Here is a 15,044-nt window from a genome sequence, read left to right as displayed (position 1 = left end):
CCTTGCCAACCTATTTACCTTAATTAACTCCACAGGTATGGTTTCCTCAAGATGATTTCTAAGCGTAGTTGACTCTAGATTCAAAAAGGGAAACCCTCCATCTCCTGAAATTACAGAAACGTTAAGGCTCTTAGAGACTTCCTCAAAATAACATCACATTTTTTTTCTTAAATTGAAGGACTAAGTCTTAATCTAATAGCTTGCTTGCATAACCAGTTCTAGGTATAAACTATTTTCTGCAGAAAATGGCTATTAAAATATTTGTTGAATGAGTGGACTCTGTTATTTACTTTATTTCTCCAGAGAATAACTGAGACCTTTGTGAAACTTTTATCTAGATACGTTATTTTTTCCTCCATAAATCTCTTTTCTGTATCTAACCATCATCCATCTAATAATGCGAAAGAGAAACCTGGGCGTTATCCTGGAGTCCTCCCTGCCCTTCCCATATCCTTTCAATTCTCGACACTTGCTGACTTAAACATCCTAAATGTGTGTTGGTTGACTCTTCTCTCTCTCCATCCCTCTGGCACTATCTCACTGAGGTCCTCACATTCCTCTCTGGGCTTTTACAACAGTATCCTAGGGGTTTTCTCTGCCTCAGTTAATGTCCTCCTCTGATTTACTTTCAGAGTGATATATATAAAATCCAAATTTGATCAGGTAATTTCCTTTCATTGGCTCTCCATCATTCATCAAAAAAAAAAAAAAAAAAAAAAAGAGCCAAGCTCCTTGGTATAAAATCTAAGGCCTCCCCTGATCTGGCTTTTTTCTTTTTATGAGCTTCTCAGGTTTATTTCCTACACCCTGCTCCCTGCCTAGCACTGCACACTGCAGCAGGAGTCTCGGCCTCAGCACTGTGGACATTTGGGGCCCGATTATTCTTTCTTGGGGGGCAGGGACGGTCCTGTGCCATTGTAAGATGTTTAGCAGCATCCCTGGTTTCTACCCACTAGATGCCAGTGGTACTCTCTTCTCCCAGTTATGACAGCCAAAAACAACTCCAGACATTGCTAAATGTCCCCTGGGGGACAAAAGTGCCCCCTGGTTGATAAATAGGAGTTGGATAATGAATCACAAACTCTTCGCACACACTGAGCCATGTAGTACCTCTACTCCTTTGCTTTTCTTGTTATTTGTTCCTGGAAAGCCTTTCTCCTTCTTTGCCTAACGTAGGGAGAGAGGAAACGATTCTCTCCTTCTGCCCTCTCCCTTCTGTGTTTCCTCTGAAGAGGAAGGACTAGAGATCTGATTAGTCAGATTCCAGGACACACAGGACACACACAGATGAGAGCATTTCTTTGAAAAGACCACATATGGGTCTAACACACTCTTCAGTTTTTTTTAAAAAAAAATTTAACCAATTAATGCACAAATGCATGCTTATAAAAATTCAAACAATATAGAACATAGAATTAAAAGTGAAAGCTTTCCAGGGTCAAAGCAATCTAATTTAAAAAAAAATTTGATACTTACTGCTCCACAACTACCACCAGCAGATCCCACCATTTGTGTCTGTGGCCCCCTCAGGGTTCTAGGACTGTGTATAGAAGACTGAGGCTAGGTTGGCTCACCAAAACACAGAAAACTGTTCACTTCATGATGCTGGCTAGGGTTATTGGAGCAGGTGATTCACATTTCGGGTCTGCCTAGCTCAAAGAAAGACATTTCAGCAAAGTTTCTATGGGCCGCATGCTTCTTCTATCCCTTTTCCAAATCTCTTCCATCCCCGTAAAAATCCACAAATCGTAACAGTCAGAGCCATTATCAAGAGAGACTGTTGACATTTTGATTGCACAATGTTACAAACATCAGTCCATAGACAGCCCCAGATATTCTGCTTCACCTGATCAGGGGTGACCCCTGGGATCTGTTTTTGTTTGTTTTTTTTTAAACCAGCTCCCCACCCCCAGACGAGTCTGATGTGCAGCCTGGTATGGAAGCCAGTGACTGGCGAACTACAAATTAAAATGGGAAAAGATACATCCAGGTACCCAACATTTTGACAGCTGAGTATGCCACTTCACGCTCATACAGATTCAGCATGGAGTACTATCCACACTTAAAAAATCCTAAGTTACGTAAATCCTTATAGCAGATGGAAGAAAAGATGTCTCTAAATGCTTCTGTCCTAAATACTAAGCAGGGCTTAAAAACAAACTAGGTAAAGAGGAAATACCTGCAAATTCTCTTAAGATAACAAAAACATGCCTGATGGTGGGGAAATGTAGCTGTTTTCATAAAGGTTTCCAGCTACGGGAACAAAGGGTGAAAGAAATCCTTTCCATACCAGTTTAATTCTAGAGACCCCATCCTTTAAACAGGAAACTTAAAATAACCCTTTCCCCTAATTCCGTTGATTATTATTCTCTGTAAGCCTTCGTCAACACTTCGGATCCCAAGGGAGGTCACTCAGCATGGTGGGGGTGAGGTGTTCCTCGTAGTAGAAATGAAGATGAGAGAGTGAACTGGAAAAACGCTTTAAAAACTCTAATTGAGACAAACCTGACTACAAAATTATATCTGTGCTATGATTACAACTGTAAAAATTCTGTCTGCATATGGACAGGGACTGAAAGGGAGCATGAAAAAAAAATGTAAACAGTTTGGTTTGTAGGATGGCAGAATTTTGGGTGGATTTTTCTTTCTTTTATTTTGAGTTTTGTCAATGTTTTTGTAATGTTTTGCAGTAAACAATACTATAAAAGAAGCAGCTGAACCTGCTGACTAATTATTGTTAGAAAGAGCAGCTTAGCATCAACTCTGTCAGAGCTAAAATTGCTGCTTTTGGCAGATGCTCTCCAACATTTAAGTTGATAATATCAGATAACCTTCACCAAAAAGTCAACTCCTTCTGGTCCAAAGGAGTATTTAAAAATTTTTTTACTTATTTCATTTTTTTGCAGCTAACTCATTCTGACAGGCATACCAGGTATTGGTTCAAGGGGGCCATAAGGAGGATGTTTCATTTTGTTGTTTTATTTTATTTTTTAAAATAGTCAAAATGGTTGACTGGTTATACCTGTCCTAAGAAAGGTCTTGGACCAGATCATCTGCAATATAGTGAAAAACTCAGGGTCCTTAAAAGAGTGTTTGTCTAAGTGTGTGAGTGGATTCAAACTCCATTTTGAGGGAAATGCTGGTGTCACCTGCAGGAACCCCTGCAGCTTATCTTTGAGCAGAAATGGAATGGCAAGAATACAAGTCAGATCCTTAAAAAATTGACAACAGAACGTCAGCCTCACTTCTGGCACATCTGGTGTTGAAAGCACATGGATAATCAACATAAAAGACATTGGCACTTCAGGCACTCGTCAGCGAATCCAGTCCTGAAGTGCCTTGTAACTGTGCACTTGCCAAAGGCTCACCTAAGACACATAATATTGGAGAGAGATGATTTAATGAACTGGCGAGCTCTCCATTCCTCTTCTAGGAATTCTAATCTCTGTTCTTGTGATTTGTTGTGGTATCAGGAAGCAACATATCTGGGCTGGAATACCTACCTCTGTTCCAGATAGAAATGCTCCCACCGAGTTAAAAATTTAGTGTTATGCTCTGAACCTTTATGAGATTCAATTTAAGAATTGTCCATTGGAACAATGCTTCTGTATTTTTTTTTCAAATATCATTGCTGAGGATGTTGTGCCTTATGTTACCTAAAATCCATTGTTTAAAAAAATTACACGATAAATTCCTTCCGGACTTAGGACATCAGCTTTTCTTTGCTGGTGACACAAGTTGGAAACCAAGTGTTTCTCTTCTGTGCCTTAGGTACCGGGAAACTCAAGCTTTATCCTCAGCCCTCCTCCGCTGGCAGTTTCCTACAGATCGGAGGAAGTGATGAGCTCAGACAGCAGAGTCGGCCCAAGAGGGAGGATACTATTTGGTGCCCATTCAGTTGCTGTGTGTGTTACGGCTTAGGTAGGTACAACCCTTCCAACTTTAATGATCTCATTAGATATTTTTTCCTCCAAGAATTTGTTGTTCCTGAAGTGCTAGAATTTCATAAAGGAAGAAATGCACTTCATTTTCTATAAATATTGAAATTAATTACTCATCATTACAATTATTCATTAAAATTCAAAATTAGATGAGAATGTTCTTCATAGATTTTTTTTTTAGCCTTGAAGAGATCCATTTTATTATAGCATCTACAGCTTTGCTATTTAAGGAAATCATGACATAAGGTTCATAATTGAATTAAGCCAATACCTTTGCCCAAATTCTAAGATGAAATTAATAAAAGATGATGGGTAAAACTATGGTGTCTTATTAGGAAAAGTGTAGGCAGTTCAGTAGAACTGTTTTTGTAGATCTTACCCCAGTGTATCTAGCTGGGAACATACTCGTTCGCTCATTCCATCTTTCAGTCATTCAACATGTGAGTCCAATATGTTCCAGGGGCCATTTTAGGTGACAGGGATACATCAGTAAACAGAACAGACAGAACTCCCTGCCTTTACAGAATTTGCATTCTAATGGAGGTGGGGGAAAGAGTCAATAATAAACATATAAAAATATATGGTGTAACGGTTGGTATTAAGTGCTATGGAGAAAAGTCAAGAGGATAAGAGAGAGCTAGGGTGCACTGGGTGTGGGGGTGGAATTTGCTATTTTAAATAGTGTGGCCAGGTGGCATCTGAGCATAGATCGGAAGAAGAGAGCTATGTGAGTCTCTCCGGGAAGAGTTTCCATGCAGAGGGAACAGTTTGTACAAAAACCCCAAAGCAGGTGTGTGCTTGGTGTGTTTGAGGCAAGCAAGGAGACAGATGTGGCAGGAATGGAGGATGGGAAGAAAGTGGTGGAAGGCTGTGGAGGGTCGAGGGAGCCAGATCCCATAGGCCATTTTAAAGGCTTTTAAAAAATAAGACGGGGAACAACTGGAGGGTTTTGAGCAGAGGAATAACATGATCTGGCATGATTTAAAAGCATCATCTGGTTGTATTGTGGAGAATAGATCTCAGTGCGGAGATGTGGAAAAGTGAAGTAGGAAACCTAGCTGGGAAATGATGGTCATCTGGACTCAGGTTGTAGAGGCGAAAGTGGGGAGAAATGGTCAGATTCTGATTGTACTTTGAAGGTAGAGCCACTAGGATTGCTGACTGTTAGAGTAGGAGATATGGAAGAGATACATTTTTGGTCTGAGTTAGTGCTTTAAGAAATGTAAAGGCTGGAGTTGCCAGAATTAAGGTTGAGATGTCCAAGTGGTAATGTCCAGTAGGTAGTTTAATAATATAAACATTAACTAAAACTTAATGTTACACTTAATAGAGATTTAATATACACATATATTATATATAAGTAATATATTATTAATAGTATTAAATTTTAATATATTTGTGATATTACATTTAAGAGAGACGCTAACCTGTTAAACATATTTTAAAGAGGACAACTAAGATGGCAAGCACAGAGAAGCATGTTAGGTAAGCAGCAGTTGAAGGAAATGGAGATGTTTAGCATGAAGAAAAGAAGTCCTAGTGTAGATGTGTCTCTACATGCTGGAAGGTCTACCACAAAAAGGGACAGCAAATGAATTTTACCTGTCATTCTCTGGGATGGATAGAAATCACAGGAAGCCCAGTTTCAGGTCAGTGTGAGATTATACACATGAACACACATTTTTATGAGTAGAATTTCTCTGTTCTGCAGCAGGACAGATTCTCTTCTGAAGTATTGGATCCCTTATTGCTGGAAGTACTTGGAGAGTTGCTGGGGATACTGTAGAGGGAACTAGACAGAAGGTTAGAGTATAAAGCCGCTAACGTTCATTTCTTTTTATTTCTCTGTGTTTTTCCTAAGGACCACAGCACTCTATGTACCAATACACCATCATGAATATTCTTTCTTATATTGTGTTATAAGATTTTTTTTTCACGGGTCTGTGGCTTCCTCCCAGATTAGACTGTAAACCTCTTGAGGACTGGAACATGTTTTTATCCTCTTTGTATTCCCTGATGCACTTGGTACAAGATTTTGTGTATAACAGGTACTCAGGAAAATACTTACTGGTTGAGTAATTTTGCTTCCAACCCATCCGTATCCAAAATGTAAACACTTCTGAAATGGGGAGTTCTTACCCAGCCTAACACGTTAATGAGGCTAAATTGAGAGGACCAGTTTCATCCTTGAAATTCTAAAGGTCTGGAGTGGAAGAAAATTGCCAAATGAGGAAAAGAAAATTTACTTGCATCATACCTTTGTCTATGGCTGATTCTGCTTGTGTACAAAGTCTACCTAAAATGTCACATATTGTGGTATTGGAGTAGGAAGAATACACATTAGAGTACAAAGTATCTGAATGAATATTAATCAGTGTTTTGTAGTTTTTCACATATAAGTCTTTCACTTCCTTGGTCAGATTTATTCCTAAGTATTTTATTGTTTTGGATATGATTTTAAAAGGGATTGTTTCTTTACTTTTTTTCCCCCTGATATTTCATTGTTAGTGTAAAGAAATGCAACTGATATCTGTATGTCAATCTTGTATCCTGCTACCTTGCTGAATTCTTTTATCAGCTCTAGTAGTTTTTATGTGGAGTCTTTAGGGTTTTCTATATATAGTATCATGTCATCTGCATATAGTGACAATTTTACCTCTTTTCTTCCAATTTGGATCCCTTTTAGTTCTTTTATTGTCTGATTGCTATGGCTAGGACTTCCAGGACTATGTTATAGAAGTGGTGAATGTGGGCATCCTTGTCTTGTTCTGGATTTTAGTAGGAAGACTTTCAACTTTTCACAATTGAGTATTATGCTGGTTGTGTGTTTGTCATAAATAGTTTTTTATTATGTTGAGATATGTTCCCTCTCTACCCTCTTTGGTAAGAGTTTCTTTAAATCATAATTGGGTGTTGAATTTTATCAAATGCTTTTTCTGTATCTATTAAGATGATCATGTAATTTTTGTCCTCTCTTTTGTTGGTGTAGTGTATCATGTTGATTGATTTGCATATGTTGAACTATCCTTGTGTCCCTGGGATGAAGCCAACTTGGTCATAGTGTATGATCGTTTTTATGTGTTGTTGGATTCTGTTTGCTAATATTTTGTTGAAGATTTTTGCACCTATGTTCATCAATGATATTGACCTGTAGTTTTCTGTTTTGGTAGTGTCTTTGTCTGGTTTTGGTATCAGGGTGGTGGTGGCTTCATAGAATGAGTTTGGGAGTATTCCCTCCTCTTCAATCTTTTGGAAGAGTTTGAGAAGGATAAGTATGAGCTCTTCTTTGTATGTTTGTCGGAATTCCCCAGTGAAGCTGTCTGGTCCTGGACTTTTGTTTGCAGGGAGTTTTTTAAATTGCTGATTCTATTTCACTTCTAGTGATCAGTCTGTTCAAATGATCTGTTGCTTCTTGATTCAGTTTTGGTGGACTGTATGTTTCTAGAAACTTGTCTGTTTCTTCTAGGTTGTCCAATTTGTTGTCATATAGTTGTTCAGTAGTGAGAAAATCTTATTAATTCATGTCTATTTTATACTTCACAGAAAACTAGTAGCAGAGGTTCAATGAGTTCCTTGCTGTAGAAAGTGTTAGTGGATTAATAATCACTTTCAACCCATCCATCCATCCATCCATCCAATGAACATTTATTGAACACATACTATGGACTGAACTGTGAGGGATTCAATGAGGGCATATGATCTTGAGGAGCTCAGAGCTGAGTAGCAGAACTGATCTAACATTATGGTACACTGTGTTAAATACTGTGCCCTGGAAAAACAAAGTTCCATGAGATCAGAGAGGAAAGAGTAGCTGACTTCTTGGGGAAGTTAGGAAATTCTTCATGGGGAAAATGCCATTTGAACTGTCAAGGCTTTTTCATGACTCTCTACCTCCACAACCCAAGGCAGTATATCTCTCTCTGCTGTTTTCCTGTGGCACTTGTTACCTGCTTCTAACTACAGCAGTGCCCTGTTTATTGTAATTATCTGTTTACTGTCTACCTTGTCTGCTTGACCAGATCCTTCAATGGCAAAGACTGTGTCTCATCTTCTCTCTCCCTACTCAGTGTCCAACATAGGTCAAAAGATGTTGGTTAACACACTCACAATAAGTGAATCTTGAGGAATAAGTTGAAATTTACCAGGTCCAAGAGGAAGTGAAGGGCATTCAATATAGAGGCATGAAACTATGAGAAGTTATGGAGGCATCTAAGGGTGTAGTGTGTTAGGAAAGTAGTAGGTGTGTTTGGAAGACTGACACTGAGGGAACATTCAGGAAAAGAATAGGAGACAACAACTGAGGAATGAAGCAGGACATTCTGATGGGTCCACTGGAAGTGAAATGACTCAGCCAGGACATAAACGCATTTTAAAAACCATCAAGCAATATATGCAGCAGCTGTTCCTGACCCCAATGCCAGCCTCAGGACTCTGGCCTCACTCCATCTTGAGCCTCACGCATACATTTTGTGATTATATTCACTTTCTTCTGAGGGTTTGCAAAGCAAATTTTGCATTTTAGTTGTAGGTTTAACTACATTCTATTTATATCTTTCTTATTTCTTGGACAGAGAAGTATCCTTTGTTCCTATTGAAATGACGTCTTTTCATCTACTTTCTAAATTATTTCTTGAGAAATTAAAGATTTTTTTTCAGTTATTCCCTGTTCCTAGGGTCTGGCTTCATCACTATTTACCCAGTTTCCCAAGCCAGAAATCTGGACTGTATCATAACCTCTGCTTTTCCCAAATTGCTCTCTTGCAATCAGTACTAAGTCTTTCTATTCTAATGTCCAGATGTATCTTGACTTTGTTCTGTTCTCTTTATTCACATGGCTTAAGTTCAGGCTACTTTTATCTCTCATTGGATTATTGCAGCAACCTCCTAACTGGTCTCCCTACCTCTCCTTTTCTGTTTTTCTTTCTTTCTATCTATCTATCATCTACGTGATTGTAGATACATAGATGTACTCACATACACTTATCTACTGATCTATATCAATGCAAACCCTAGCCACTGCAGTTACATTTCTTTTTTTATTTTAAAATTTAAAAACTGTGGTAAAATATACATAACACAAGATTTACCTTTGTAACCATTTTTAGGTACGCAGTTCAGTGGCATTAAATACATTCACATTGATGTAGTACCTTCAGCACCATCCATCGCCAGAAGTTTTTCATCATCGTAATCTGAAATTCTAAAACCATTAAACACAAACTGCCCTGTTTTCCTCTCCCCCCAGCCCCTGGCAACCACCATTCTGCTTTCTGACTCTATGAATTTGACTACTCTAGATACCTCATTTAAGTGGTATCATACAGTATTTGTCCTTAACATGACTGGCTTATTTCTTAGCATCATTTCCTCAAGGTTCACCCCTGTTGCAGCATGTGTCAATGTTTCTGTTCCTTTTACGACTGAATACTATTCCACAGTATGTATATACTACACCTTGCTTATCCATTTTTCCTTGATAATTACAATATTTATTAAATATTTTAACTCTTAGAACTTTACTGTAACTTGTCCCCATTACTCTCAGGATAAAGCTAAAAGACTTGACTGTGGTTCACAGGGCTGCCACCTAATACTGCAGCTTTCATTCTGTTTATGTCCCCTTACATGCTCCACTTCATTCTGGCAACTGGCCTTGTGCCATCTCTTCCACATGTGGATCTTTGTCCTAAGTTCTTCCTCAACTTACAGTGCCATTTTTAAGGATAATTGTAGCTTGGACTTCAGGACTCAGCTCAAGATATCGCCTCCTCCAGGAAGCTTTCCTCTTCTCATCCAGGAGGGGTCAGGTATCCCCTTTTTTGTGCTTCTGGAATCCTCTGAAGTTCTCTCTACCAATACACTTGTCACACTTAGAGAAAAGATGATGTCTTGTTTCCCACTTCATTCCTGGAGTCTAGCATATTTTGAGTGCTCAGTTTATGGAGTGGGCAAGTATCTGGAGTCCTGGAGGAGACAGGCGCTGAGGCAGTGGCCTGTGTCAGTGACTGACTCAAGCGACCAAATGTGAGGGGTAACCCCAGCAGCCTGCTGAGCGCCAGCTCTCTCCATGCCCACGGAGCTGGGGGACCAGCGCTGGGGCACGTGGAGGATGACTGGGATGTGTGGGGAGGCATGTTCCCAGCCCTCAGCTGTTAAACCTGCAGGTGTTTTGGTACTTTCAGCACATTTTAATCTTTTGCTCTTTTGGTAAATGTGTTTACACCCTTCCTGCCTCCATTCTCCACCAATTCTCCTCACTCTCCTCCCCCTACTCTGAACTTGGAGATAAATGCATTATGTTTAGGTCACTTAAACAAAAATGAGACTTTATTCTGTGAAGTAAGTGTTTAGTTTGTAAAAGGATCAATGGGCTATTTTGGATCAAATAACTGTGTTTTCATTCGCCATTTAAAATAGTCTATTTTCATTTTTTTAAGCCATGTGAAAGGACCTAAGAATATCCCCAACTTAGTGTTAGATCCCATAATTACATTTTCCCATTTTGAAAGCAGTTATGCAGTCCTTACAATAGAGTCAACGCCGCTAAAAATAAACTCCAGGCAGTTCATATTAACTGGGTAATAATAACAGGCAACAAGGAGGCTCGGTGTCCAAATATGATGAAAACAGGAAGTTCATTACACAAGCTGTTCTTTCCTGATAGATCTGAATTCTTAAAGCCTTAACTCAAAAATAATCCCTTCAGGTTATAAATAAAAGCAGAGAATTGTCTCTTACTCGTAGCTCAATGGAGATGATAACATTGTAGCTAAATAAATCCACATAGTCATGGATAGACTATAACTCCAGAACGCCTGTTCGGAGGAGGAAGGAAGTAGTTTGGAGACCCCTCTCCTGGCAGACAGGCTGCTGTATATATTGCCCCGGGGGTTTACTGTTTTCTTACCTGGGGCACAAGTTGCAAAGGAGATACTGCTTTACTTCGGTAAGATGGCAGGAAGGCAGAAAGGCTTCAGGTGTGGAAAGTATTTCTGTTTTTCCCTGGGGAGAAAATGGATGACCAGAACATCCCCAGCTGTCTTCCAAGTATTATAAATTTCAGTCCTGGTTTTTCAGGGTGAGGCGGGAATGAGGCCCAAAGGAAGAGCATAAACCCCCTTCCTTACAGAACTCCTTTTCTCTAGTGTCGCTGCAAAGATTCATATTTTCATGATTAAAACAAGGTGAGTATAGAGGAAATTTTTAATTTATAAGAATGAACCCCACCAGCTCCCTTCCTGAAATCAAAACCCAGCCCTCCAGGGTGTCACTGGGTGCTCTGAGGGGACCCATGACCTTGCCATCCACCTTCTCTTTGGGAATCTCTCACTAGTTGTTACCAAAGCCACCAGTAGGGTCACCCTGGTCCAAAAAAGGCATCACATCTTTCCTTACCTTCCTGTAACACAGCGGAGACCAGGCTAGAAGGTTCAGTAAAGACTCAGCTGCAGGATTGAGGTGGGGAACAGAACAGTGGTGGCAAAGACATGTCAGTCACAGAGAGTGACAAGTGCACACTGATCTGGCTTGGCAGGTGCAGTTTTCTCTCTTCAGGCTGGGTCAGTAGCATCTCTAGGGTTTGTCTTGGGCAAAAGGGCACGCTTGAGGAGCGCTCACCTTGTGAATGTCCCCAAACCCTCCCAGCTGTTCTTAATCGTCGCTTCCATGGTGTCTGTACTCCTCTTTCCTGGAGAGTGATGCTTGTTTCTTTCACTGCACAGCACATCTAGGGATTTGTGCATCCTGGGAAGGAGGTGCTTGTCACTTTTGAAATGATAACAGATAGGGCCAGTCACAGTAGGCATTGGGAGAGCCACATTGTCAAAGCCTCACATTTAGGAATAGCTTTAAATGTAGACATTTGATGTTATTTATGTTACTTGAAGTTAGCATAGCCACAGACATACACTGATCTAATTATATTTTTAAAAAATTATCATACATGACTTGAAACTATGTTCTATGGCCAGATCACATTAGCTGTTAGGTACTGTAAATTTTGCATTTTGTAAACCTATAAATATTAGACTAGGTATATATTTATCTAGTATAAACATTTAGAATATATCACACTTTTTGTAATGCTCTTTTGGAATTTCTTAATTTTCTAAAATATGGCCACTTTCAGAAATTGGAAGTAGTCTGGCCTCTGTAAGGCCCTTGACCTTCTCCATCCTCTATGCTGTCCATGGGGAGTGGTGGACTTCTGTAAGAGAAGGAGGGAGGTTTATAGAGATACTCTCTCTGTTGTGGTGGATGAAGGCAATGATTCTTAAACTTATATGTGCAACAAAATTTCCTAGGAAGCTTATTAGAAATGGCACACAATGCACTGGGAATTTCTGACCCAGACCCGAGATCTTGACTCGGGGTGTGAGACTACTCTTTGAGAAGACCTGCAACAGATTGTAGAGGAGCTATTGGGGGAAATTGAAGTGTAAAAGAGGTCCCTTTTGGGAAATAAATAATGATTCCTTCTGGGAATAGTGAAGACTCTGTCAGAGAGAGAGGTTTCCCCTACTAGGATCAAAAATGGAACAGAGCAAGGGATCCGGTAGATGAGAAAGCAGAAGGGAGGCTGGGGTGGCCGGGGAGATGTCTGAATGAGCAGATTGGAGGCGAGGGGGTAGACAGTTATGCTGGAGGAATGTGGGAGGGGGCAGCTTCTGGGGGAATTCACTGGAGAGGAGTGGTGAGTAGACCTCAGAGAAGAGCAGGCTCATCCCAGAGGGTCGGAAAGCTGAGCCCGAAGCTGAAGAAGGAGCAGAGGCTTTGGGGTTGGTATCAGAAGAAGCTCGGAACCAACCACTCCTGCCAGAAACTGTGAACAAGCTGGAATAATCCCCATAGGTCACTCAGCTAATACATGCCCAGTGAAGACTGACCTCTTATGACATTTTAATTAATTTATCTTTTTGTAAAAAGAAGGGAGTACTAAGAGTGCTGGGGGAGAGAAGGGAGGGATCCCAACCTGAGGGGTAAGGAGTGTTTTCCTAGATTTCCGAGTTGTTTGAGCTAAGTGAAGGTGACATTCCTTCATAGAGCCACCTGTGTCTCTTGTACCATCAGTACTTCTGCCACAGGGTCAGTTTTATACAGTTTTTAAAAATGATAGTTTAAACATATCCATTCCATTTTCATGATCAACGCATAACTTGTTAGCGTTAACAGATCCAAAGTTCTTCTGTTACTTTTTGTCCATTCCAAGAACCTACTGCAGAACCCTTCCTGTGAATAATAAGGGAAATATATCCACTCTTTATGTGATTAAATAATGATTGGGCTTTCTTTGGTTTTAAATATCGGTGATCTTTGCTACAGAAGTTTTTCTTGACTTTAAGTTCTACTTCTTTAATTTTTACTGCTGATAGCAACTGTGTCCCCTATTTTGGAGTTATCTGCTTAGCAACTTGACTATGAGCCATTTGAGCAAACAGTGCAGTTCTCAAGCTTTCTGGATTGCAAAGCTCTATTGTTCCTTGACTTCCACATATTATCCATTTTTTCCCCTAGTGGAACAACATTAGTAGATTACAGCAAAAACTCATAACAACTCAACTCCTATTTTGCTTCTGTTGGGGCCATCACAGGTAATGGTTTCCAAGGTATAAAAAATAGAACAAATCGTGTTAACGGGGGTTTGAAATCAAAGACAGTTGTTGGATGTGTGTGTGTGTTACTGTGGTTCATGTGCAGAAAGTCAAAAGATAGTCAGCCTAAATAATTCAACAAATTTATTTAGTGCCTGAAATATGCCAGACACTGTTTCACTGCTGGGGATATAAGAGTGGACCAAGCACTGATCCCGTTCTCAGGGAACTTACACTCTTGTAGTAGGAGATGGATAACAAAGCGGGTGGCAGGAGGTAGGATATGTGTGCTGTTTTATAGTAGGGTAGTTAGATTAGGCCTCGGTAATAAGGGACACTTGAGCAGAGACTTGAAAGAAGTGAGCAAGTCTAATGGATATGTGGGGAAAGGAAGGTTAGATACAGGTAGATACTGATATAGGAGATTGCAGAGCATCTGGAGGAATAGCAAGGAGACCAGTGGGAGTGGAGTGAAATGGATAAGGGGGAAAGTGAAAAAAAATGAGGTCAGAAAGTCAGCGGGGAAGCTCATGGAGCATCTCTGAGGCCACGGAGTGAAGACTCTGAAAATTTTTTTCCCTTGGTGAAGTAGGAAGCCCATGGAGGATTTTGAGCAAAGGAATGTTGTAAATATATTAACAGGACCAATGTGTCTGCTATCATGGGACTGTGTTCCCTAGAAGTGGAGACTGAGGCAGGGGCGTGTGTGCGGTTTCCAGAGAAACTGGTAGGGGCTGAGGGAGTGGGCTGGAAGAGAAGAGTGGTCCCATGGGGAGCTGTGGAGTGTAAACTTCACCTTAGAATTTTTCCCACTTGAGACAAGGGAGGGAGGCTTTCTACCTTCACCTTGGTTATTGGCTAAAGACTCTCCGGAAGGGTATGGACAACGTAAATCCCAGGCACTTCCAGGTGTGGTAGCTTCCACTGCCCAAGTGCAGTTCTCGCTGATGCGCTCACAGCGGTGGGGGAAGGCTTACCAACCAAATTGAGGAAAGGTCCTGACTGAGCATGCCCACAACATTTTCTGCATGGAGTAAGGCTGGAGTAGAGACATCAATTAGCAGGCTAATGCAATAGTGCAGAAGAGAGTTGAAGGTGGCTTGGACTAGAATGTCGCAATAGAGGTGTTGAGAAATGGTTGGATTCTGGAAAATTTTGAAGGCAGATTCCACAAGGTTTGCTAATGGATTGCCCGTAGCATGTGAGACAGAATCAAGGACAACTCCAAGGTGTGTGGCCAAGCCATTTATTGAGATAGGGGAGATTGTGGGAGGAGCAGGGTTTAGAATGAGGTGACAATTAGAAGCTCTACTGGAGACACAGTAAATAGAAAATGCCTTGTAGATGTTTAAATGAAAATGTCAAGGAGGCAGTTGGATGTAAGGGTCTGAAGTTCTAAAGTTCCTAGGTTCAGATGACTAACTGCCCATGATCCTAAAAGAATGTAGATATGTGTTTGAGGTCACACTACTCAAAAGTTTCACTGGGGTTTTAAAGATGGATACGGAGTGAG

The sequence above is a fragment of the Vicugna pacos genome, chromosome 4 (assembly GCF_048564905.1).
Source record: "Vicugna pacos chromosome 4, VicPac4, whole genome shotgun sequence".
In the NCBI taxonomy this organism is placed as follows: Eukaryota; Metazoa; Chordata; class Mammalia; order Artiodactyla; family Camelidae; genus Vicugna; species Vicugna pacos.
The sequence above is the reverse complement of the archived record's forward strand: the minus strand, read 5'-3'. Positions refer to the sequence as shown.